The following is a 25,237-nucleotide window of genomic DNA, read 5'->3' on the forward strand; positions in this document are numbered from 1 at the left end:
GTCTCTTTAAAATATTAATACACTCACTCTTTCCACATACAGAACACCACTGCTCCTCCCTCCAAAACCTTAAACACTAGATTTTCATGCTCCAGCTCACACACATTAAGGTTGTAGTCCAACAACAATCTTTCAAAGTAGATTGGGGAAGACACACGTGTGTGCAGTGTCATTCTCGCTGTATGTCTTTTTTGAACTGCGAAAAAATGTCACCTACATGCAAAAGTTCTGTCTACCCACACAGTGCATAAAACATGAAGGTCACTAAGCAATGTGAACCTCAACCAATTCCGCCTGAAAAGTTGCAGGATCTCATTTGCGAGGGCAGCCAGCAAAAGGCAGAGGAGGGAGAGCACAGAATGGAAGTGCAGATGAAAAAGTCAGCACAAGCTTTGCAACGCTCTTTTATCAGCTCAGTGTGCTCGCTGGGTCACCATGGATGAAAAATCACCAATTTAATTGTTGTCCCACCACCGTTTCTGCCAAGCAGAGTTTGGCTTGTGTGGGGCTGTCCGGGTCGTTGCAGCAGTTTGCAAACAGTTTCTGCACCATAAAGAGACACCAACCAGGCACACACACGCACATTTAATACTCCTTTGACATGAAGCATTGCTATTCAAAAACAAATCCCCACTTCAAGCCACAAGTACTCTCCCATTTAGATATATTTTAAATAGTCCATTAGATTGTAAATCCAAAACCTACGCAGTGACACGAATCCGATCTGATTTCACTATTTCCCGAAAGAGGGGGAAAAAAAAAAAAAAATCAACAAAACAGTATTAAAAACTTACAGGGCTGTGAGTCCACCGTTTCTCTCTGGCACACGGTACATTATTTAACTGCACTGCCTGAAACAGTAACTTGACCTCTCTGGGAAGGTGGGCGGTATTATTCAAGCTGAAACATTAGAAACATGCATAATTACTCTGGGTATTTGCCACGCATTCTTTCATCCGTAAACCAATATGAATGGAAAAGTCACACTGACACTCCAGGCTTAGATCATATCCCAATCATCAATTACAAAGATTTTTTCATGAGGTCTCAGGAGAACAAAATTTCTTAGGGCCAGAGAAATTTCCTCTGGACTTAACTGTGCATATGTTACCAAGATAAAATGTCAGCGCTGCCAACTCAAAGCCAAGACTTCAGTGGGCTAAACCATGAATTTTGAGCTTTCTGCCTCACCACTGACAACACTATAATTTTGTTTTCCTTCCACAAGCCCATTGCACCCATTCATGTGGATGTTCACTTCTGAGGAGCTGTAGCACCAACCACATCCCACCATCCATCATCCACCCGTCCCTGCAGGGTGATGCCTCACACACCTGTGCAGTGCCTGCCTGTCCTCAGCAAACCCAGGGCAGAATCAGGCTATCCAGAGGGCTGGGTGGGATAAAGACCCACTGGGAGGTAAACAGGCAGATGAAGCACGAGGAAAAGAGACCGTGCTTGTTCCTGACTCCAGGGGCACCTGCAGCTCACATCATAGCTGCCTGTGCTTATGGCAGCTCCCCCTTCACACCAAGCATACCAGGTGTCCTCTGCAGAGAGCCTTGTCTTCCCTTCAAGGATAAAGCAGCATTCAAGTTTTGGGCGGCAGAACCATAAGAAAAATTAAAAACTACAAGCCAATATTCACAGTTGGAGCTGTGAAATATACATTTTCAGTACTTTTGAGGCTTTCAGTATTTGTAAGGCTAACAACACAAAATGCAATTCTTTCTAAAGCAAGAGAAAATGCTGTTCACGAGACAGATGAACAGCACACACGTGTCAAATAATAGTCTTCCCTAGCTAAGCTCTCAAAACTTAGCTATAAGATTCCTCAAAATCAAGACCAAGCTGCACTCCTGACCAGGTGAGATGCAGCAATATCCATAGCTGTTCTGAACCCAATTGCCCCTGAACTTAATTTCATATCAACATCTACATGTTGCTGTTCCTGGCAAGTGATGTGACTAACCCTTTGCTACAATGGAACTTCCAGCATTCTTGATTCAGCCCATTTCACTGTTTGGTGCTTGCCACAAATACATGTGGAATACAAGGTATTCATTTCAGCTAATTCCCCAGGTATTAGAGATAATGCATGTATCTGGAACACTGTTCCAGCAAAGATACATGAACAATTCTACAATCATTCTTCTGCTTTGCTTTTCAAGCAGTCCAGCTCCCTGCACCTCTTGTTCATCATTATATACTTCCAAAACTTTGGAAATCATAGTAATGCACACAGAGAAGCACGTCTTGATATTTTAAGTCAAGATTTTGTAGTATCAAAAATGTGTTTTCCTTTTATTCGGGATATCCATGAATGTCAGAGAATACAAGTTGCCACAGTAACCTCATAGAAAGTAAATTTCAGGGCAATGTTTTCCACATGTATTTGAAATCTCAAGATATGAAAATTGGTCAGTGTTAATTTATTTTGACTATATAACCAGAACTTGCTAGAGATTTTTTGTAAGTTTTAAATGTTTTTGTAAACAATGGTTTAGACAGAATGCAAAACCTGTACTTTCTTACACACGTGTGAAAAACGTGGACGGCTTTATTTTGAATATTATCTCCCTCTTCTACATAAACTAAAAAAGAATTAAAAGATGACAGAGCGATCATCCTAAGCCTTACCTAAAGTATCGATCCAAAAGATCTGAGGTATGCAATGAAAATGCTTTAAGTCAAACAAAAGTGGCAAGAGAGGAAACAGAACAAAGATCTGAGTTTGCATCAAATGTTGGTTGCAGTCATTTAATTACCACTGTTCAAGAGCAGGAATTTCTCCAGTCTGTTTCAGTATTTGCTATTCCAGTAAACACAAATAAAGGGAAAAGTCAACATTATAGTTTTAAGATTCCAGTTTCAAAGTAGTTTGGTAACAGCCGTCCCCAAGTCATTCTCCTGGGAAAGAGCTGCTAGAGAACAGAGTTAATTAGGGCTTGTCAGTTAAGCTCTCTCTCCTGCTTTGTTCAGAAAACCTGGACAAATAGCTTATCCATGGATAGACCTGGGGGCTTTTCACAAATATTTTGTATTCCACAGCAAGCTTAGGCACATTGCATAAACATCTGGAGTACGCACTAGAAACATGAACACCTCCCTGCTCTGCCCTGCAGCGAGTGTCTTCATGGCACTTTCATCAGCAGTGACAGAAAGAAAACAGTATTATTGCAGGCTTCCAAAAAAATGTTGTCATGTATAGCCTGTCTGTATGCACACGAGAATTTGGGGTAAAAGGGAGGAGGGGTAACTCAGGTGCATAAACAAGTGTTCCAGTCTTGCTTCTCAGTACTTAAGTTCTGAGAGAAAGAAGGAAAGAGAGCCTTGTATCATTATTAAAAGAGAGACTACTTCCAAAACGATTGGAGACTATACTGCTTTGGGGGAAAACAGCAGTAAAAGCAGTAAAAAACAGTAAAAGCAGTTAAAATATATGTTCATATTTTCTCTGGAGGTGCAGTCTAGTTTGGAAGTGCTCTTAGTACACAGAAGTTAAGACAAAGGCAAATCATCTTGAGGTACTCCAGCACCACCCCAGACCAAGAGCATGGAGAAAACCAAAGAAACTGTATGAAACCGGGGCACCTACAAAACGTCCCTGCTCTGTGACCATGGCAGGGCCCACCGCCAATAAACCATTTGCTCACAAAGGAGCAGATACTTTGATACCACAGTATAGCTGGATTGGAGCCAATAATCTACTTGCTCCAGGAGCCAAGCTATATATAAGGAGTGAAAGGCACACAGTTCTCTCCAGCATGCTTTCCCCAAAGTCCTAGAACAGCAACATCTGTGCTTTCAGTTTCACTGCAATTCTTCAGACATCTTTGCAGTCTATCAAGCCTAACCACTGGGCATTTTTTTGTATATTTATTTTTCAAATCCATAGAGATGTACCTTACCATACATTACAGCAACTGCATAAACTGGTGCAGTTTAGCTACTTCAAAATATTACCAGGAAAACAGTCTTTCTCTTCACTGCTATTACACAGGAGAGCACGGAAGGCTTCTGGTAAGAAAGACAAAAGCAATAGCAAACAACCAGTGTGATAAACTACCATTCACATTTTACTCCAAGGAGCAGTAATTAGTCATTTTAAAATACACAAAATCCATGCATGTGTTAAACATGAAAGAAGCTGTCCTGAGAGCTGGATGCTCTGAGATCACATTTCAAAGCAGTGCAGTATTATTCTGTTAATCTTTTGGGAAAACCAGCACGGATATTCTGCTGCAATGTAATTAAGGCAGGAATTCCAGCCCCTCCATTGTGACCTTCGCAGAAACCCCAGGGGTCAAGAGCAGTAGCCTGTACCCTGCTATGCTAATATAGCCGTACTATAAACAAAAAAACCTCCTGCAACACGAGTACCAACAAGTTTCAGGGAGCAAAAGGTGGGGGGAACGTGTAGATAAACGCAAAGGTACTCTGCCACAAAACAGCTTCAACCACAACCATAAGTGAAAAGTTATTTTCCCAAAGGTAGTTGCAGAAACTTCATTTTTCCTGTGTAGGTGGAAAAAGGCTGACATATTTACTTTCACGTTTTATTATCAACAAATATCCATGCTCATCAAAACACTAATTAAAGTCTTGCTTTCTTAGAGCAATGTTTAGTGAACAAAATGAAGCCAAGGAAAAGGCGACTTCTTGCTGTAACAGCGAAATCCTACACAGAGAGAAAGAGGGCTTGGAGAAAATGTTGGGTTTCTTAGCCCTTGAGCCACAGTCACTCCTTGGTGAAACCCCGTGGGCACAAGCAAAGCCGCAGCCTGCAGTGACAATGCTGATTGTCACCCTTCATACTGCAGCAGTCATGCCCTTTGTCCCCAACACGTCCCAGCAGTGAGCGACAGGGCTGCACCATGCAAAGGACAGGCAAAATGTGTAAGGTGGGAATGGCAGCACCCAGGCCCTCTCTGGTGGAAACTTTAACTGAACTCTATCCAAAATTCTCGGCACAAGCTGTCTCGGGTGGGCCAGCATCAAATCACGAAAAGAGATAATCAGGCGGGTTTTTTTCTCATTCTTACCCTTTGCAATCTAAGAACAGTGAAAGAGGACACCCCCTAGCAAGAAGATTGCTAATTAATTCTTCCTCACCTAGGTATTGCAAAGCAGCTAGCTGAAAAGTCCCTGCTTATCTAGGAATAAGCACTTGATAGCATTTTAAGAACGGGCTTCATTTTTTCAAAAAAAAGCCATTCAAAAGACACAACCATCTCAATATTTTCTCTATCAGCAGCGAGGAAAAGTTAAAGAAAATAACCATCGTGCTTGCCTGACTAATTTTCAGGGCACCAAGTTACCCTGCACAGTGAGTCTGGTGGGAGGTCAGCATGCCAAAGGCATAGATGCTTTCACACGTATAATGAGACGAGATCTCATCTCTCTTAGTTGAACAAGTTTCCTTCAAATAAACTATTTCTGAACAAGTTGCAACAGGGTAGAGATGCCTTGCTGTAAGGGCAGGACCAGAATGCAGTTGCAAGTGACATGCCAGTTTAAGACATGGGTAGCTAAGGCACTTTAAAACCAAGGAAGCAAGACTGTTGTTTTAAGTGTCAGTTATCTTGGATCAAAGGCTAAAAAAAGCTTCTTGGATATAGGACCAAAACAAGAGATGAGTCACACAGAAAAAAACAATGGAAAAACACTCCACAAAGAGTTAGCACACTTTTCACACCATGGATCTCAGGCAATCTGCAAAGACTGCTCTGTTAGTACTATCACAATACAAATAATAAAAGTTCTAATAGGAAAAGTCAAAACTCTGGGCTGCCATTAGGCAGACACATCCAGAAGTCAAGTATTCTCTGAAACATCTGCACTCAGCTGTAGCTTATTGGAGCGGCAATGGGACACCACAATCATTAAAAATGTAAATAAAACATCCACCTACCTGAACAAAGACTCAGTAATCCAACATACGTTTCTCCTTTCCATTCCATTTATGACAGATGTCCCTCATTTTAGCTAGGACAAAAATCCATGAAGTTATTTGAATGAATATTTTGAGTTTCTTTTTTTTAATGAGGAAGGACAAACTATAAACTTGTGCCACACCCAAAGTAGCTCTAATCTCATTGCCCTTTTCCAGTTACACTAGTATCTCCCAGCACTACTTCTCTTCGTCTTTGCTTTACCCAGATTGAAGCAGGAACACCAAGACCACATCTTCACAACTGCATGAATACAACTGGGCAACAGGCCAACAGGACAAACACAGGCAATGGAAATATTTTTTTTCTGTGTGTTATCACCTTCTAGATACACAGAGCTCAATGCACTGGAGATGCGCAGCCTAGCTAGCTGTGTTTTCTTACACAAATTTTTCATCCCTTTGTCCCCATCCTTTTCTTTCTACCCACCCACAAAGCAATTTCAGCCACCTATCTCCCCGCTGAAAAAAAAATAAATTATAGTTTCTGGTCTAACAGCACACTAATTTCATTGAAATCTGAGAAGCAAGATTGATCTACTTCGTTTGAACCTGAAGACACCTGCAGCTCAGTCTCAGGTGAGCAATTCAGAGCCAATAGTAAGAAAATGAAAATGTCAAGGACCAGATACTTCCTTGAAACAAACCAGATCTTGTGCTGGGAAAACAACAAGAATACTATTTGTTTTGCTTTCTTTCCTTTTAAAGTAGGTATCGTAATTATAAGACACATCATTCCAGGTTAATGAGCCTCTCTCTTCAAGCTCCTCTCCTGGAGGAAGAGCTTGAAGCCCTTCTTTGGAGAAGAAATCAGGAAGAGGTCATTTAGAAGACCCTGGAGATGAAGCAGGTAGGATCAAGAGCACTGATGTCCAGAACCCAGCCTGAGTAAGCAGCTCTGGTTGATTACCAGGCACTTCACACCAAGGCTATTCCATCTGAAGAATATTACAGAGGACAAAAGGCATAGGGACACATTTCCTACTACATTCTGTTACTTCTTCTCAAAAGCAATAAAATGTTTTTGAATGTAAGAATGAGGGCAAGTCCTACCGTACTTGGAATAAACACACTTGTGCACATTCCTTCCTTTCATGCTGTGTACATCTCTACTTGGCATTGCAAGCTGTTGCAAGATGACTCAGCTTGTTACTGATTAACATCTCACTTTATGTCTTTTCTGTGTGCCTCAATCCAACTCTTCTCACATCCATCAGGCATCCTGACACCATGCATTTCTTTCCATTTTGCCCTCAGGTGTACCAGACAAACATGAACCCAACAGCCCAGAGTTCACTATGTACCACCAATTTTCTTCTCCCCTCTCCAGAGCACAAACCCCCTCCTTCAAGCTACACAGTGCTGCAGCACAAGCCTTTCACATCCCCAAAGGCACTGAAGGCAGCAAAGCAGGGTTTTCCACTGCAGATTTCCATGCCTTCCTCTCCTTCCATATGCAGTCACGAAGAAGTGTCAGGTGAGATAGCTCCAGACACCTGACAGATACTGGCAGGTGAGCCACCATGCAATGCATCATCAGTTTGTTTCTGGAGAGCAGGGCCTGGCCTTTCTGCCCAGAGAGGGTATGTGTGCACCTACAGGGTGTGGAATTATTTTAGGGTGACTGAGAAACATGGTACTTCAAATCAGAGAGCAGAGAAAAAAATGTGTTCTTCGGTTTGGGGTACATATCACCCAAATACAATTTTTATAGAAAAAAAAACCCCACCCAACGTGTTCCTAAATATTGAAGGGAATGTGTCCATCCTTCATAATGGGACTGCTGTCTCAAATAGTCATCTAGAGACGTGTGCTCTCAGAGACAAAAGCAATCACCACCCCTCACCCCCAAGAAGCTTTCTTGTAACAGCTTCTAAAAAGTGATGTTACCCAGCCACTACCTCACTGCCTTGCACCTTGACCTCCTCCCCCCCACCTTCTCCTCAGGCATCAACACAACACAACTCAGCTTTATTTCCTCACAGAACACATTGCCTAGCTGAAGACCACCTCCACCTGTGCCTGCAGCTCATGCTTCTCCCACCAGCACTGGCACCTGCACAGACATGTACACACCTGTCCCAAGAACAGACCCTACCTGTGTTCCAGGGAACAAAGGAATCCCAGGCAGAGGATCTCACCCCTTCTCTCACTCTACTCCCACAGCATGGCATTTCCAATAAAATATTTGCAAACACACAGACACACAAGCTGTCAACACCACCAAGTCCTGCCTAGGGGGTCTTACTTTGTTACATTTTGCGTGGCACAATGAGCACCTGTAAACTCTGCCATTCCCAGAAGCCCTGAGAGCAGGGCACAGGTGAAGTCACATCTCCACAGTGTCACTAGAGTCTCCAAAGCCCAATGCAGTGCCAAGCGACATGCAGCTGTTTTTTCAGAAACAGAGGCAGAAGAGGAGGCAAAGAGAGAAGCCACTGTGGACGCTGGAAGCTTGTTTGCTCTTTCAGAATTCTATCAGGAGATGAGCTAAGAGACCTTTTGCCACACGCATGTAACTTACTGGCACACCTGATCTGATTTCCAAATGTGATCTCTAACAGTCCATGCAGGCTGCTCTGCAAAATTAGCAGTGTCAACCCCAGTTTTATTTGGGTTATAGCCAAAAATCACTCCTGTGCAAGGATCACTCTGTCCCAATAAATATCACACCATATTTACATATGCATCAAACCCACAGTTCGGCAAAAAAAAGTTAATTCACCCAAGAGCGCTTTGATCCTCTGACAAATCATTTCCTGATTAAAGCTGAAACAACAAAAAGGACTTTGGACACCAACCAGCTGTCACACTTGTGTTGTGAGCTGGCACTAAATCCCACAAAGCCTGGGAGGAAAGATTTAGGTGGTGGGAGGAGAGCAAACGGTCTATTTGCATTCACAGCATGTGAGAAGTTCCTTCTGGAAAGACAATTCCTTCTCTTGCTACCTATCTGAAGCAAGCTAACAGAACAGGGATCCATCAAAACTCACCAAACAGAAAGCAAGCAATTGTAGGACGCTTTGGCAGTACTGAAGTATTGCAAAACTTGTTGGATGTACTACAGCTGGGGGTGTTGTGTGTTAAGAGGAGTTTTTTGTTTCTGGCTTTTTTTGCTTTGCTCTCCAAAGGATGCTTAGAAACTGAATAATTTCCAAACGCAATGACCCATTCGAAACCTTTGGGCCCGAGTTAAATGAGAAGAAAACAAAATAATAAGCTTAAGAAAGATCTGAGACAGCAGCTGGGAAAAATGAAGGCAGAGCTGAGGTTTAGTAGTTATCTCCTTTTTTTCCTACTAAAACGAAGTACTCACAGTTACTTGTAACCATAAAAAAGAGCCCTGATGCTAGCAGACTTCTTTCAACATTGTTCATCAGATAGTCTCTCAGTTACTAATATTTTTCCGTGTTTCTATTGGCAAATAGAACATTTGGCAATTAAAAAGAAATGCAGCTTGGGGGGATGCAGATTAGAAGCATATTTTGCTACATAGTTCTGGTATGATGAACTCTTAAAAAAAAAAAACCACCAACAAAACCCAAACATTATTAATCCAAGGTGTTGAAAGAAACAGTCCACAGAACGAAATAATTTCTTCTAATCTGCAGCCTCATTTTAACTGATGTGTTTTATTGCCAGTCTTTGAGAAATTGGTTCTACAATCTCATCAAACCAATAGGCCATAATACACAAAATAAAAGAGACTGACTAACCCTTGAGATGCTTTTGGTATCTTGGTATTTATTAACTTACTTTTACTAGAGATGCTGTAGAACTGAACTTCTGAAATCTCTCCTTGTAACAGACTCCTTACTTTTCTATTCTTTCTCATTAAAACAAGTTTTCTCGACAGGCAGTCTCAGATGTGCTGCTTGACCTGCCACCTGCCTATTTCCAACTAGATCAGTATCTTCAAACTTCGCAGCACAAAGGGACCAACTTGATAAAACTCCTGCCTGGCACTTTGAACTGCCTAACACCAGATCCAGAGCTGACATTACTGCAAGCCTTTCACAGGGCTCTGTTGTGATGCAAATAAAGTACAATCCCCAGACACAAAAAAGTCATTAAACCGGAATTAGGAGTTATAAGTAACTGGCAAGCTGAAGGCAAATCTGGGTTAAAAGGAGCGCCAAGGAAAGACCTACAAAGAAAGTGGGAAAGGCTGTTTATAAATACACTTCAGCAAACAAACAGGTACGAGGACCGCACTGCTCTGCAGCTCGCACCGCAGGCTCAGCCGGCTCGGCTCCCACTGCCGGAGCCCTGCACTCTCATCACCCTTCTGGCCCTAAGATGGGCGGACTGTGCCGCCCAGCCCTGCCCAGCACCGGCAGCATTTTAACCATTTTAACTCTGCAGCCCCCGGCTCAGCCCGGCGCCACCCTGGCCAGGCTAATGCCAGCAGCAAGCGCACAAGTCCGTGTGCGACCTGCAGCCATGGCCAGCCGAGCCCCAGCAGCTCCCAGCTGCTGACCAAACAGGGAATTGAGCAAACTGGGCAACAGCAAACACTCACATGCTATTAGGTCAGGAGTTAAAATATCTCAATGACCTGCAACTTCCACCATGAACAAGGGCTGATAAATGACAGAGCCTTAGGGAATATAAACTCAGCTACAAAAACCCCATCCAGGCTCTGATGCAATTTCTGTCACTTCCAATAGAAAGCAAGACAAAAGTAAGGAGGGTTTTCCTTCATTTTGGAACAAAAAAAATTTAAAATCATGATGTAAAATGAAGTTTTCGAGAAGGCATCAAGGAAGTGAACGGGTCTAACAGAGACTTTCTAGATCAGAGAGAAGCTCAGCATGTCAGTATAGCAGGACAAACACTTCCCCTTTTTTCATGGTAAGCAGCCATGGAGCTAGGAACCTCTTTGCCTGTAACTCCATCTTCAACATCAGCACTAATCACCTCATCCATCAGCACCATCCAGTTTGAGTCCTGACTGGGCCATCCAAGATGAATTACAAATCAATCACACAGCACAAGAGCCATCTTTCCACAGTAGCAAAACATAATTCATATAGGAAGAGTTCCAACACAGGCTGGGCTATTCCTGACCCAGAATATATGCAGTCCTGTAACAACTAGCTGTGAATTAGTATTTTAACATTGAAAGGAAATCAGGAGATCTGTAAAAAAAAAAATATATATATATATATATATATATATATATCTATAAATTAGCCTAGAAGAGTGTCCACATCTAAGAAAACAGCAGATTCCTGCAGCAAGCAGGAAGAGCTTAAAAGAGCAAGTACATGCTCTGTACCACAGGCACAGCTGGTTACAGCCCATGGTCAGACCAGAAGGCAGTGAGGGGGCTAATCCACAGCCCCCTCGACCTAGATGCAAACAAGAGTGCTCACTAAAGCAAGCGTGGCACTTTAAGCATTTGTGCCGTGACCCCTGGCCACTATGTGGTTTATCCCAGGCTGTATTTGCTGAGAGGAAGAAAAAAATGCAAGTTCTTAGACACTCAGGGACAAGACAAGGTCATGCCAACATTCCTTACCAGAAAAAGTTCTCTCTGCACACTGCCAAGAAGTAGTATGAATACCTTTTATTAGCTACACAAACTTTCTTTGCAATGCTGAGTCTTGAACCTGGTACCAAGAACAGTCCAGTATATCTTTTTTAATTTCCAAACTAGAACATTTTGTAAGACTGCAACAGCCATAAAAGTCATGGCAGTCACCCACTGCTGCTGTGTTACAGTGAGAGGCAGCTGTGTCTTCCCTCCCCTCACTTCCAACGACAAGAAAAGGAATTGCACTACTGGCTCATTACTCCTGCTCCTGCAACAGCCCCATGAGACAAAGTTCAAAACTAGCAGAAATCTGATGACAGGCTGAAAATGTGAAGCAAAGGACAGTTTCTCAAGAAAAAGTTATACTTGTCAGATTAGACAGAGGAGCCTGAATTCTGTCAGAGACAGCTCTTTCACTTCTCCCTTTTATTTCTTCCATTTTCTTCTTGGTGACCCCCCCACCCCTTTTCTGTATTGTCTTAGAGACTTTGATTGAACAGAGCAAGCATTCAGGAGCAGGGTGAAAGAGAAAGAGCAGGCATGACTTGATGGGCACTGAACAAAGTGTGCACTAGATAGAAAAGCTACAGGAAATAAAAGGAGTCCGGAGAGTTGAGACAGAGGAATAGCAAAAGCATGAGAACAGCCAAGATGCTTCACAGACATGTCTGGGCAAATGTTCAAGGCCACGAGGTAAAACTACCAGAAGCCAGGAGTTACATTATGGTTCTTTGTACTCCAGTAAAACCTACCCTGAACATCTCCAGGGAGGGATTCATGGGCAACACCACAACTTCCACTCAGTAAGTACTCAGAGGTGGAAGAACCAGCTGTGTTAGACATCCATGACTCCCCTAATCCCTCTTAATCAATAGGCAGCTGGTAATCAACCTGAGTTAAGATGAGGCAATGGGCACAGATGGGCAATGAACTCACAAGCTTAGTCATGAATGTGGCTCGCCAGCACAGACTAGTTAGAGCTGTGCATTGAACATGTTTAACCTCCAGTATCAAAACCAGTATTTCTAGCAGGGATATTTTCAGTCTCTTCATATCTCTGCAATGCAGTCAGAAACTTTCTGGTAAATCTCAGAATTATTCACCTCATTCTCCAAAACCAGCAGGAAGTTGATTTCAGTTTTTCTGAGAAGACTGTGTTGAAACCCATATTGCCATGAACTGCTTGGGCTATCCTGCTCTGGGCATGTGATGTTCTCTGTGTGGCAGGCTGAGCCGGTGGGCAGAAGTACCATTTTCAGGTATTTGACTTGAATTTACCTCTGTATTCAAGTCAAAACCACCTTGGCCATGGTCAGCCTCTTTCTTGCAAAAGCCAGGATAACATATTGCAGTTAAATCTGTACCTGAAAGCCACCATTGCTTTAATTAGATTCAGTCAAATCCAGGTCTTTGCAGTCTAGACATGGTTTAGCAAGTGCTTTTATGTGAGTAATTCGTTGAGAGAGAACACATGTTAAGTTCTATTTGGAGCTTACCTCAGTTTTGGCAAAAAAATATCTGAATTTTGACAGGCCAAACACAGCCCAACCTAACCATTCAAGCACTGGTCCAAGGGAAGATTTTACTGACAAAGGAAGGAAAATGTTCCTCCTTGGGCCTAATGCTTTTCCAAAGTTTAGCCCGCCACAAAAGGCTTTTCCATTCAGAGCAAGAGCATTAAACAGGATGATTTTGCAACACAGCACAAAAATTAATCTTGAGGCAATAAAGAATACAGACTCCATCCCTTACTCTGGCCCCTCCTGCAGTCTCTGTAATACTCTGGGTTTCAGACAAAGATCCAGGGGTTAATAAAGAAAAAAATACATAGGGAGTAACTACTGCTTCTGATCTATAGTACATACACACTGGTCACACACACATTTACAGCAACTTTATGCAGGAATGTCAGGGCAGCCTCGTGGCTTGACAATTTCTGCACTGAAATCAAAGTGATGAGATGCTCCATCTCCAACAAGGCCAGTTTCACTAAGCTTTAATATAAATACAAAATGGCTGTTGGCTGACAGAAAATTTAGTGCTCCTAGATGTGTATAAATACATTATTGCTATTTTTTATTTCCTCAAAGAATCTCTGGCTTAGCAGTAGTAAGACATGGGAAACAGCCCAGTTTCTGAAGACAAGATGTGCAGGAAAGTGCCTTACATACCCAGCTGGTTCTTCCACAGGGCAACACCAGCATCACAGGCCAGACAATCCTCCTCCTTGCAACGAGACTATCTCAGCACAGATGAAAGATTAGCTGTAACTGGACATTGTGGTAAAAGAATATTAGGCAGTTTAATTAACAGCTGTATTTGAATGAACCAGTATGCATAAAGCAACCCATAAATTGTCTCATTTTCACTCAGACTTGAAGACAATTGTTACTTTCTGAAACACAGTACGGAGACAACCCTGGCCCACTTTTGTGATGCAAATTAGCAAGTTGCTTGGAGGAAAAGGTGGGGAGGAAAAGTCTTCTAACTGAAATTACAATGAAACTTCCTCCCTTCACAATGGTCACAGACACCAGCTCCAGTGGTGTATCCTCCAGGACCCCAACATTCTCCTTCAGCCCATGCACAGCCAAACCTCTGGTCCGTGACTGCACACTCTCCTCACTGCTGCATCCATCTGCCATCTCACTCACTTGCAGTCCCCAAATAGACCTTGAACCACCCAGAACAGCCACCACGCATGTTAAACTGGGGGACATAAACTGCTGCTCTTCCATGAAGATGTAGCTACAAGACAACTTTTTGCCCAAGCAGTAACAGCCTGCAAAGCAAAACACCATCCCAAATGAAATGTGGCTCAGGAATGTGAGCTATGTGGGCAGGGGGGCTCTGATGGATAAAAAGGGAGGACAGGAGCAGGCAGGCTGCTTTCACAACAGTGGTTTCCTCGCCAGAGCAGAGGACCAGCTTAGCTGCCTCCCTCATCCCGCTGTGTGCACGAAGAGCTCGGGAATGTGAACAATGTGGACTAGGAGCCAGGGGGCTTTGCTGCCCGGGAGAGAGGGGTGGGAGGGGGTACCAGGGGAACAACACAAGAAGACCAAGAGGCAGCTGGGGTTGCTGAGGAGTTGTAGGGCTCCTTTTAGGGGGAGGGACGATCTGTAGAAGGGTCAAAAGGCTCAGCTGCAGCTTGCAAACCAACAAAGGTCCCTTCCTGTCCCAGTCACCCTGTGCTTGTGGAAACAAAACTTCAAATGTAGCTTTGCAATAAAACTGTCATTAATCTCCACCAGCTAAAACAAACTGCAGGCTCTCCTGTATTTTTGGCTAGTTGCTGGCATGAAAAATATACCAGCATTAAGACTAATAAGTCCATGCACTTAACACTTCCCGAGCCAGAAATTTAATATTCAGCTGTACATGCACAAACCTTCCCTCCCCCAGGCTAACAAAAGATGGAATTGCTACAGGTAACAACAGCCCTGAAACTCTCTCAAGTGTACTTCAGCCAACACCAAAACAATGTGAACAATATTCTGTCAACTGCTTATTTAAAGATTCTTGAACAACTCCATTTTATTTCTACCACCTTTTCTTGATCCCCACATCCCAGTCCTACCACTAAGTGATGGAGCACAGCCTATCTGTCTGGAGCAGCAGCCTGCCAGGAGGTGCACCTCCCACTCCGGCTGGAGCCTGGGTGAGCACCCATCTCCTTAGCACGCCTCCCGCACAACTCGTGACAGTCATGATGTGTGCATGGATACAAAGAGAGGTTTGTTTTCCTTAAATTTCCTCACTGAGGAGGCTCCCGGCAGACATTAGTATTTTCGTCGATGTGACCCTGCAACATTGCTTAAAAACCTGACAGTGGGCACAAGCAGCAGTAGTGATGGGATGAGAAACCGCAGTAAAAACACAAAGGAGACAAAGACCCAGTGCTAAATCACAGATGGGATCAGGACCAAGGCAACTTCCACTACACACATCGGAACCCTTGCCTACTCAAAAAAAACCAAAAAAAAAACCAAAAACAAAACAAAACAAAAAAAAAAAACACCACCACCACCACCACCCCCCCCATGCATAAAGCAGCTGGTAACACCACAAAAACAAAGAAAGAAGCATACATCAAGTTTGCCAGCCCAGTTAAACGATGCTGACAAGATTCCTAAACTGCAGCTAATCATGCCTACATCATTTCCAGCACCGCTTTGTTTCAGAGAGATTTCACCTTGGTCTTGCAGATGATGATATCTCATCTTCAAATGTTACTGACTTGTCAGGCACAGAAAGCTGCCTGAGCAGGCTTCTGGTAAAATGTAAGTTGAGAAAATGGTCAGTGATGCCAGAGTAAGACTAGCATTCATCTGAGAGCTCATCAAGCCTTCAAGAGCTCATCATCAGGGGAAAAAAAAAGCAGCAGCTTGAAAGTTTAAGAATAAGTTCAGCCCCACATATCAGGAAGGAATGGAACTTAAGCTAAAAATCTCTTCTTGAATTGCATTTACTAAGTCTTAAGATTAGTCTGGGAAAAAGACTATTGTTTAAAAAGTGAAGTTATTAATTGAAAAATGTGAAGTGTGGTTTTAAAAAAAAACACCATAAAGCAGCTTAATTCTAATCATGTTCCTGTAAATCCAGACTGAGCACCTGAAAAGAGCCAGATGACTTTCAGTGCCTTAAAAAAATGGAAAGAAAAAAACAAAACCTGTCTCCCCTGCTCAGGAACTGAAGCATTTTACAGGTTGGTTTGGATCTTTCCCCCCCTCTCTCTTTTTTGATTAGTTTGTGCAAAACTAGGTATTACAAACAGTTTAGAGCAACTTCAAAACTTACCTTTCTATTAAGTTAATTGTGAAGCAGTTTCAGAACTGAGTAGTAACAACTGCTTTTCATTCAGCAAGCCCATTTTCTGTTGCTAGACTCTACAAGACAAAGCGCTACTGCCAGACAGAGAGCTGGAAAATACAGAGCAGCAAGAGAAGGGCTCTGAAAATCACAGGAGGCTATAGAAATTCTGCTTCAGTATAGCTGTAAACTCCCACCTTGGCTAAGCTGCATGATATTCCATAACATTCAGATCAAGTTTTGACAACAGTCCTCTGCCTTGTTAGGATCTCTCCAGCCATTCTGCACCCATCCTTTACTTCTGCTCTCTTGTGCACTTAAACGACACAGAACAAAAAACTAAGCCTGGCCTGCCAAATTACTTCTGCTTCCTGTCCCTGTTTGCCCCAGAAACCCAATTACAAAGTTAACTCATGCTAATGGAGCCTGAAGGGACGTGCACTCACACTCAGCTACATGACAGGTCGCAATGAATGAACAGCCTGATTTTCACCCTGGTTTGGTATCTGAAATGTAAACAATGCACACTGAAGTTATCTATTGCAGAGTAGCAGATACATCTGGGTGTATCTGCGGCTAATTGGAGTGAAAAGTCAGATTCCAACATATGAGTCACTACCCACTAAAGCACTCTCCTTAAAAACAAAACAAACAAACAACCCCCCTCAGTAGGATTGACCCCTGATAGAAACACCAGTTTCTGCCCTGAAGAAAGATTCAGCTAAACTAAACATCTCTTAGTAGGTTTTTGCTGGATCTATTGAGGTAGACGCACCCTGGGTGGGGGGAACAAACCTCTGTTCTCGTGCAGCCCTCCAAAAACTGAACTGCAGAGGGAAGTAGATTATGTCTTAATGTATCAGTGTACTAACACTGCAAAGGATACTGAAAAATCTAAACAGTACAACCTGTTTACTAACAGGTGTGTTAATAACAAAGCACTGGTCAGAAAATAGCCACAATCTTAACTTGCGTTTACCAAGCTGCAAAACTGAGAAGTTTTGATTTCTGATTTCATTTCTGTTGGAGGTCTGGAAACTGGGAGAAAAATTCTGCAATATTGTTTCCTTTAATAACTATTCATGAATCAAGTGCCCGTGCTTTTGTCTCAAGATAAGTATCTTGATTGTCCTCTGTTACTTTTTGTATTCTAATTTTAAAACACTCAAAAGTGTCTACATAAATAGAAAGGCTCCCTAGTCTAAATCTAAATATTACTTTCTCGAATCACTGCCCTTATTGGCACATTCCCTCTGGAGAAACACTGAAGAGCCACATAAAACACTTCATTTCGCTATCCGAACTAGATTAGTTTGGTATAACTCTCGGAGATCCTCTGCATCGCGATATGCTGAGACAGAGACGAAAAGAGCATCTTTCGCAGAGAGTTCATTATTGTCTGAGGTCCTTGGGGGGCTTTTTGGCACAACTGTTCCAAAATAGCTCAAGAATGAGCACCAGCCTTCTCTCATTTAGCAGCTCATGAAGTGAATGAAAACAGTGTGATGGAAACCCCACCATGCACAGCCATGTTTATGCACCTAAACAAACACATTCAACCTCTGACACTGTCTCACTTCAGAGAAGACTTACAGCCGTTAACTTGGAAAGCAGTTGTGGTCAATAATAATAATAAATAAAAATAAATTGATAAATTAATAAATTAATAATAATAATAATAATAAAAATTAAGGATCGGAATAGCTGGGAGAAGATAATTGATTTAAACTAAACTCTTCATCTTTGAGACTAACAGGTTGCAGGCTGGTAGCATGATGAGTAGAAAATTCAAGGCAAGGAGCTCTCCCAGTCCCACCCACAAAGCTTTGATGATCAGCACTTCTGATCATCATCTGCCGAAAGATTTCTAATGGACCAAAGTTTAAAACACATCACATGGATCTCCAACTGTTCACAGGCTCGGGAGGCAATCACAGCACCGTGGTTTCATGCCTATTAATTTCCAACACATCCCGGTACTACCGCTGAGGCTTCCCACCCTCTCATGCTATGTTGGCACAGCCCGTGGGACACTGTGCACACATCAAATAGCGGGGGGTGAGGGGAGGGAAGGACGTACTCTGGCACGTTTGTTTCCAAACAGATCAGTGTTCCAATCTGTTTTGTCCCACAGCCACATTAATATTAGCACCAACAGAAAGAAGGTGTCAGCAAAAGTGCAAGAAAAGAGCTCGCTGCTTTCAGCCAGGCACAGATTTTACAGCCCACCTGCAGCCCCTGTGGCACAGGCAGAGTCAGCAGGAAAGAGCCAGGAGGTGTAGAGACTGGTATGGGTGCTGAATAAAACAAACATTTCTGGCACCACTCGGCAATTCATGGTGCAAAATTACCCGAGTCAATCTGGGCAGCATCCTCCCCCTCAGTAATGACATTGCAGAATTGGGTAGGGATCAGAAATACTTACAAATCATGAAAGAAGCTTCAAAAAGACAGTTCAATCTTTAACAGACCAAATGACATTATTTGGAAGGAGCTGGTGGATTACATAAAATAAGGAACAGTGCATAAAAGCTAAATCAGTATTTGTCCTTATGTCAAGAATTGTTATCAAGCCATACAATTAGGAGGCTGAAATGTGTGCACACATGCTACAAAACTAATTGTGAGGTGCATAGCAGTTACAAAGGCTATCAACTCAGTGAGACCAAGAGAAGGACTTGTGTGGATTTGGAAGGATTTGTGTGGTATCAGCCCTATCTGGAGCTAAGCTGAGGAATACTACCTGAAGTAGGAAAAAAGTAGGAAAGAAAGGTCCAGGGACTTAGGGTTTAAAAGTCAATGTTACCTAATTACAGACTCATACAAGACATACAGGATTGATTAACCCTCATCAGTCTTAGGCATATGAGTACCTCACATTTGATAAAAATCTCTGGTACAGAAAACTCTCAACCCAAAGCAGCCTTACTAAGGCTAGTGCCTTGTCCAATAACCAACATTTTGACTGTTTGCATCTTCCTGGAAACCTCAGCAGCAGTGTAACCCACTCCTGCCATGGCACTACTGTTTAATGTAAATGCACTCGACTCTTTGAGCCCAGAAGGTGGTAGACCAGTAAACAAAGTAAGGTCCCTGGGAGGAGGAAAGGGTACCTTTGGATAGCGAAGAACTCAATAGTAAATCCTTCTGAATTTCTGCAACTTAGGCCATCTCCAGGCAGGAAGGACATCCTCAAATTCAGAGCACTAGCACAGGATGAAACAGGCCTAATATATCACCAGGCCAGCACAAACCACCAATCCGTCCCCTAAGTGTGGTGGCACAAACATCTGTCCAAGGAACCCGGTGAGGTGCCCCCACTGCCCTCCTGGACGCCAACCACCTGCAAACACCACAGAAAGCTGTCTGTAGCTCACGGCATACACAGCTGCAGAGAAGATGGAAAAACAGACTTATTACACATGTAGGAGCCTTCTCTGACTGACACCTCTTTGTCTTGAGCTGTGTGTGCCACACAGCAACATCCCAGTGCTCCAGGACAGCACAGACACCTCTGTCTGTGTGAGGAATGGAACACAGGCACCATCCCTGAGCCCCAGGCAAGCTGGGACACCCCCAGCGCCCAACATCTTCCCACCATCACCTTCCCCAGAACATTTTCTGGAGATGCCTTGTTTTAGGGAAAGGTAGTTACAACCCCCAACCCGTCAGGGCAGGTATCAGAGTCTACTTTTGGCTCCTGTGTACAACAGTGAGCCCATACACCAGAAAAGTATGTGAACCGCAGTTAAGCTTTTGAAAAGACCAGACTCAGTTTGACGATGCTTATCCACAATTAAGTTCCAACTGATCTTGTCAGACTCCTCTGTCTTCAGTCTACTCACATCTCTAAAGAATTAAAGGGACATTGAAAACATGCATTCATGACACATGTTTAATTGTCAGCTGTCCTTCCTTAGTACAGCTCTAATTAGAAATCAGAAACACATTTTTGAGCTCAGAAAGACACAAAAAATTGGCATGAACTGACAAGGGAAGCCTGGGAGTCCTTTAAGTCCAACAGGATGCCGCCTTCTAAGTTATGCGTTAGCCAAACTAGTCATTGAGCTTAATACAAGGTTAAGAGCCCAGAGCCTGTGACAGCCCAAAAGAGAGATCAGATGCTCTTGCCACCCTTCCTGAATGACAAATTTTTCTCATTACTGTCAAAGCTCAGAAAGCATTTCCCGTATTCACTACAGCACATTACAAACTCTTTTCTTTTTTCCTCATCATGGACAAGTACACCCTTAATGGTGAAAAAGCGACTATCACCACATACATCTTTCTGCTATCCGGAGTTTGCCAGGGAACCCTTGGCGAAGTACAAATATAAACATGGCCTGAATCACTATTCAAATTTAACCACAAGTCTCAACACTAGTGTCATGACTGCAGATACAGTTTCCCAAGTAAGATACACAGCAGAATTCAGAATTAGACAACATGCTAGATAGACCTTACAAGTATAATTCACAATACAACACTGCTAGGAAAATATATAAACTGAAAAAAAAAATTATGCCAATTTTTCATTCCTGACATGTATTTATTTCTCTTCAGGTACCAGTCTTTTGATAGCTGGCAACAGTCATAATTTGTATGTTATTTTCCTTCAATATATAGCCTCTATAATGGGAACAAGAGACAACTGTGGAATGTCAGAGTTGGCAAGCCTAAGTAGTTTCCCTTGAGATGCTTAAATGCCTTTTTACAGCACTGCCAATTATTCAACCGTGCAAGCAGATACTATTAAGATACTTAAAATGAATCATTTCCCACTAGACTCAAATACATTATAAACCTCACCATAAATATCAATCTCTAGTCAAGATGAACTTATTTAATAATGTTCATAAGTACTTTTATTTCAAAAAGGCCTGTGAAATATGATTATATACATAAGGTTCATAAAAATACAATGTGATTTTTAGGTATTTTTATGCAGTTAAAAAAAAAGACTTCTCAAATAAATTCTGTGAAAAATTACAGCTGGCATTTCAAATCATCTACAAATTACATCTTTAAGAAGTTAGGTGGAATAAATTATTGGGAAGCAGTTCATTGCTACTTCTTGTTGCAATTCCACATGAACTCCTCCTCATCATTGCAACATGAAAACCTAGTCATCAGATTAACACTTGTCATCTCGACACAATCCACAATAATTTTAGATAAAGTTCATGCTTGTGCACATACACACACACAAGCTTTCAAGCCACTTTCCAAGTTCTATGTTTCTTCCTTTTCTAAATAAAGTGCAGAGGACAATTTAGATGGACAAACAGTACAAGCAATGACGCCTGAAACACCTCCTTTGGCCCATTAGTCAATTCCATTAGCTAAATGAGTAGCGAAAAAACCCTTCTCCATGACCTACCACTTCAACAGGTGCTGACACCACAAGAAAATCTGCAACTCTCCTCAGTTAACAACTGATGCTTTAGCAACTAAAAGCATGATCAGATGCCCATTCCTGACAGTTCTTCACAGCTCTGCATCATTTGCAAAATTGACTCTTCATTTGGACGTTTTCATTTCACTTTCAGCATCTATTATTTAGACATGCAGCACACTGCAGAAATTGAGACGACAAGCTGAACCAGAAGCTTACTAACCTGAGAAAATTGCCAGAGTGAAAAAAGACAAATACTGAAGGGGAGCTACTGGACCAGCTCATCTCAAAATGAAATCATTTGTGCTACAAGAAATACCTCCATCGCTGGCTCTCCCAAGGAGGTGGGATTTTTGAAAGGCACACTGAACTGACACCTAAACACCAGTTCACATTCAGTTTTCAATCAATGGAGGAAGCTTTCCCCAGTGAAATTTTAAAGTAAAGCCCAATCTTAAAGGAAAGCAGGCGTGCACAAATTTAAAAACTAAGACACTAAGGACTCCCATATAGGCTGGAGTCACTAAAATACACTTTATAATATGAATTTCCTTCTAGTTACACTGTTAGCAATACAAAGGGGCAAACCACGCTGTGATGCCAGACAAATGAAACAGGGTTAAATGTAACACCTAATTCCATTAAACACAGGTCAGCAAAGCTACAGATTTTGAGGCACACAAGAGCCTGTATCCCCCTGTCCTTCAGCCCAAGCTGCACTCTGCCACAACCTGGAGTTGTGCTGCTCTGCCCCTGGCGCTGGTGTGACCCACACTAAGCATTGTATGGAATGCAACAAGCTTCCACAGCCCATCCCATGGGGGGCACGAAGGGTCCCACACCTTCAGGCACCAGAGCTGCAACCTCTCTCAAAACCAGCGGAGGAAGGACACAGGCTGTCCCGTCATATGACAATATCTCATCTCCTGTTGAGGAGGCAGTTTTAGGGTGGGATCCCATTTCACCTAGTCACTAATATCTGGCAGATGTTCCCAGACAGAAGAGAGACAAGACTTCAAAGATTCTGCTTGCAGCAGGAATGGGTGCAGCCCTACTCCTGACAGGCAGCACCACTGCACCATACCAGCACCCACTCCCTTTAGAAAATTGACCCTGGACTAGAAGATCCAAGCAGCACTTCTAAGGACTTGAAACAGCACCTGAACAAAACGTCAGAGCTTTCTCTACACATCATGAACACTTAATAAATTAGTTTGGCATTTCTAAAATTCACCTTAACCTGATCAGCCTCCTCTCACCTTTCTCATATTTTCCTTCCTTCACAACAGGTTCGTCTGCAACCTTCAATAAGACCCAGTCACTCTGACAGAAGGGGTAAAATAAAAGGGTAGGATAGAGCCGATATGTTTAATCAGCAAATTGTCATGGTATCTCTTATGGCTTGCCAAGATACAAGGTTGTCAATTATGCTACTGAACTGCCAAACGGGCTTTGCTGCTATTTAAGTGTTTGAGAGCTTTGATTTAACAAAAAGCACGATATGCCTGATCCTAACATCGATACAAGAAAAGTTAAACTCGGCTTGGTCTTATGTGTTACTCGGAGACAAAGCAGTCACAAGAAAGTCACGATCATTACTGAGACTTGTAATTACGTCTGAATCAGTTTTTACAAGCAAATGTGTGTCAAGTTATTGGGTCCCACAACGGTGTTTCAGAAAAATTGAGGCTGTTTTCAAACACTTCAGGACGTCTTTAAGAGTTTGTGAGTTGGGGCTTTTTGTTTGTTTGTTTTTGAGATTCGTGAAGAGCAGTCAAAGTTAAGACACTTTCGTGTACAGAGCATCAAAGCCCAAGACCCTCCCCTTGTCCCATCCCCCTACCCAAAAAAGATTCTCCACCCTTTAGAAGTGGAGGCTCAGAAGTTAGTGACGTTCCATTGAAACAAAGTAGCAGTGAGCCCTGCTCTCACATGTGAGCCATTCCACCCCTTCCTCTCCCCTGCCCAGGTGCTTCCCACCGCACCTGGCAGCGCTTTCCCCAGGGTCGGGGGGTGACCCCGACGGGCGGGGAGCGGGGCAGGGGCGCCCCGAGAGCGGCCACGCACGGGATTCGCGCGTTTGCCATAATCCAGCATTTTTCCTCAAAACGGGCAGGGGGATCAACAACTCCTCGCGGCACGCTCGCAGACCGGTCCGCCGGGACCGCCGCCTTCCTGCCAGCGGGCAGCGCTCCCCGCTCCCGACAGACCCAGGAGCTCCCGGGGCCGGGGGAACTGCGCTGCTCCTCTCCACGAGAGCGACGGCAGCAGCTTCTCCGCCGCTGCGCTCGCCCCTCGCCCGAGAGCCCACGTCCAGCCCCATCCCGTCCCATCGCATCCCCCGCCGCTCACCTCCGGGCTCCGCATCCCGGCGAGGAGCTGGGGGGGGGGGTTCCCGTGACCCCGCACAACTTCAGCCCCCCCCGCCTCCCGCCCGCCGCGCTGCGACTCCGCGGAGCGCTCCGGCCCCGCTTTGTACCCGCGGCCGCCGCACTGCGGCTGCGCGCTGCCCAAAACCAACACGGCGCCTCGGGCCGCCTGCCCGCCCGGGGCCCAGCGCTGCGGCTGCCTGCCTGTCCCCGAGCGTCCTCGGGTACAGCCCTCCTGCTCCCCAGCGTCCTCGGGTACAGCCCTCCTGCCCCCGAGCATCCTTCGGTCCAGCCCTCCTGCCCCCGAGCATTCTCGGGTCCAGCCCTCCTCCTGCCCCGCCACGGCACGGCACTGGGCACGGCGTGGCGGTGTGCGAGTTGGAGTGCGAGTGCTGGCAGCAGCAGAGAGGAGTTTCCTTGCCCTGTGTTTAAGAGCCTGGCTCGGCGGTTCCCCGGGAGAGCAGGGCTGCCGTCGGGAGTGCGCCTGGAAGTTCAGCATCCTTGAGAAAATCTGCCGGGGGCTAAGCCAAGCGGAGTCCGCGATGTGTGCAGATTGGAGGGACTGGTTCGAAGCCCACAAAAGAAGTGTTGGCCCCAGCAGGTCCGATAAAAGGGGGTCAGATCTGATACCTGTTCAAGGTTAGTGCACAGCCCAGTGCCAAGGGATTGGGATTCCCGAGTAGAGGCTCTCCCGTGAAACGCTTTTTTCATGTTGGAGCCTCGGCAGATGTGCCCTCCGGCTGCACTGGGCTGGATGGGGCCCTCGGCAAGACCTTCGAAGAGCAAAATGGGCATTAGCTCCTTCTGCATTGTTTTGTGAACTTCAGCTTAGAAGTTCACTTAGCTTGTGCCTTGATTTTTACAGGCCAGAATAGGCCATCTCTAAAGCCTTCTCAGCTGTGAAAGGGTACAGTAGTTCCTGTTTTTGTATGCCTTGAATTTTTTCGCTTAAGGGTTTGAATATTCGGAATGGATTGATGGGTGGTTTCTTTCACTCCTCCCACTCTTATCTCAAGCGCTATCTCCATTGCCCCAGGGCTCCGATGTCTCCAGGAGCAAATGATTCAGAAGCTTTGTGATGATGCCAGGAAGGGTTTCACAGGACAGTCCCTCCCAAATAAAAATCAGAATCCACAGGCCAGGAGTAAGCAACATGCAGGACACTCAGC

At 43.9% G+C, this 25,237-nt stretch overlaps 1 protein-coding gene across 3 annotated transcripts in view; it reads right to left on the bottom strand.

Moving 5' to 3' along the window:
* The window catches only part of KANK1 (KN motif and ankyrin repeat domains 1), a 126,437-nt gene extending 102,298 nt beyond the window's left edge, over positions 1-24,139 (bottom strand). The window contains exon 1 of one of the 3 annotated variants that reach the window (XM_088155948.1): positions 24,052-24,139. The gene's annotated coding sequence lies outside the window, so the exon portion shown is untranslated. Of the gene's footprint in view, positions 1-794; positions 901-13,663; positions 13,751-24,051 lie in introns of those variants that run through there. The other 2 variants (XM_014881761.2, XM_088155947.1) reach the window with 2 other exon arrangements.
* Positions 24,140-25,237: the final 1,098 nt, after the last annotated feature.

This window comes from Sturnus vulgaris, chromosome Z, assembly GCF_052056855.1.
Source record: "Sturnus vulgaris isolate bStuVul1 chromosome Z, bStuVul1.hap1, whole genome shotgun sequence".
Classification (NCBI taxonomy): domain Eukaryota; kingdom Metazoa; phylum Chordata; class Aves; order Passeriformes; family Sturnidae; genus Sturnus; species Sturnus vulgaris.